At 39.0% G+C, this 2,343-nt stretch overlaps 1 protein-coding gene across 1 annotated transcript in view; it reads right to left on the reverse strand.

The window, feature by feature from the left end:
• Positions 1-2,343, reverse strand: part of Cacul1 (CDK2 associated cullin domain 1) — a 60,085-nt gene that overhangs the window by 56,874 nt on the left and 868 nt on the right. The gene's annotated exons all lie outside the window — the stretch shown is intronic.

Consider the following 2,343-nt stretch of genomic DNA (forward strand, 5'->3'; position numbering starts at 1 on the left):
GGTGTGTGTGTGTGTGTGTGTGTGTGTGTGTGTGTGTGTTGGGGGGGCGGGAGGGATTAAAAATGTGAACCACCATGCAAGCAACAAGAACTTTTCTTAATATGTTAAGGAACATCCATGGGTAGTTACCATCTTATAGTGACTATATTGAAAATGTCTCCATTATTATTCCTATTAGCTAAAGGTAATGACTTTTAAATAGTTATCCTGCACTCTCTGAATTACTAAGTTATCCTTGTATCAAGTACCACAGTATCAACTAGGTACTGGATATTGGCATTTTAAAAAGTTATCAAGTCATGACTTTTTTTCCAATTTACTGAGATAAATCACAGCAATATATCGAAAAAAAAAAAAAAAAAAAACTTGGACAAACCGTGAATCACAATTCTTTTGACATAGTTAGATCTGATGAGCTAATAGTATACAGGATTTTCATTTCTATGCTAACAGGTGTTAACACAACTATAATCTTACCTAGTTTTAAATCAAGATTTCACTAAACCTATAAAATGGACTTGGGGTTTTAGTTTTACCTTGCTTCTGTGCCCTACATTCCAGAATTTATAAAAAGAAAGGGTTATGGAAATGAAATGGAGCTTGTATACAAGAATATCTGGACCAAGAGATTTGAAAGGGAAAGTCTTCATCATTACAAAGTACTACTACTAGTCTCAGCTTAGTCCATCCATGCTTAACTTCTGAGTTAATGGTTCCCTAACTATCATATATTTCATTTACCTTTTCAAATTTATTACCATATAACTTTTTAAAATCTAATATTCTATTTTTATATTTCATTTATTTGCAACTTTTCCCCTTGACCAATCTTTAACAGGTCTGAGCTTACTAGCCTTTTTGTTTTGTTTTGTGACAGGGTCTCACGTTATCACAGGCTGGCCTTTAACAGGATATGCAGCTAAGGAAGATGAAATTCTTGATCATCCTGCCTCTACCTCCAGAGTGCTGGGATTGCAGCTGTGAGCCACCAGGTCAGGTTTTATAAGTTGCTGGGATCAAATCAGGGGCTTCCTGCCTGCTAGACAAGCACTCTTTCAACCTGGCTGCATTCCTAACTCCCTTTATTAATCTTTTCAAGAAATAACCTTTAAGTTTGGCAAATCCTTTTGCTCTGAGCTTAGCTGATGACGACTTCTGCTTTTAATGTTCATTTCTTAACTCATCAAAGAAAGTCTACTCAAGCATTAATCCAAACTGTCTTCAGCATTTAAGGTAAATCACACTGCAACTATAAAGTCTAGTTTCACAACTTAACATATAAATTGCATTGTGTAAATGACTGTCGTGTGTATGTCTAACAGGGAATAATCATAAATAAAAGTTCCTTTCTACACCCACACCAAAGTGCCTGCCTAAAGCCGTATCTTGAAGGCAAATAAGTAATGTGTGCTAGTCCCATAAATACTTTTTTCTAAGGTTGTGACTACACATCTGCATCAGGAAAAAAAAAAATTCAACAGCTAGGTGGGCAATTACTGTTATAGCTTAATAAAACTTAACTAGAAATAAAATCTCCAGTTACATTAGGAGATGTCATTCTAAATTTGCAGTTAACAAGGACCTGGCCACCACGTTCCTTTTACACTACCACCACCACTCTGGGCTAAAAAGCACTACCACCTTATTCTTTACCTAGCTATGGAAGCACACTGCCTGATTGTGAACATTTTGGGGTCAGTTTTTATCTTCTGTCTGCAAGTGAATTTCAAGGTAGACCGCTAAAAAGTTCAACCTGCGGTAGGATCCTGGTTACGGTCACTTGCTGAACCGCTTCTCTGGAACGTGATTTTACACATCAACTTCAAAGACTTGTAGCAGTTCCCACTACATAGTAGAAGTAACTAAGAATTCCCTGACAGGATGCAAAAACTCACAGAGAACAAAGAGTTGATAGAGACCGACGTTCAGAAGCCCGATTTGCTTAAAGTACAGCGGCAAAGAATACAAGAACACATTTCTTTGCTCTCTGGCTGAAAAAAAGACTAAAGGCCTCTAACGAAATTCAAGACCGCCTTACTTTTCCCTCTCGCTCTGTAAGGTGAAACTTTAAAGGGGACGCCCTAGAGAAGAGCTTACTAATGTTGAGAGACGATCAGGAGTATTAAAGATCTTTTCTGAAGCATAAACTGAGGCTGCGCAGGTGTAACAAGCAACACGGGCTGGTTGGCCGGATACTGGCTGCAGTCACCGAATGAGGGTGGGAGGGTTAAGAGAAGGAAAGAGAACTAAGCCTGGAACAAAGGAAGTGAAGTTACACTCAGGGCGGGGGGATTCCACGAGGTGATGTGGAGAAGCCTGGCGGGGGGGTGGGGGGGAGGTCGT

The sequence above is a fragment of the Mus caroli genome, chromosome 19 (genome assembly GCF_900094665.2).
Source record: "Mus caroli chromosome 19, CAROLI_EIJ_v1.1, whole genome shotgun sequence".
NCBI classification, from domain to species: Eukaryota; Metazoa; Chordata; class Mammalia; order Rodentia; family Muridae; genus Mus; species Mus caroli.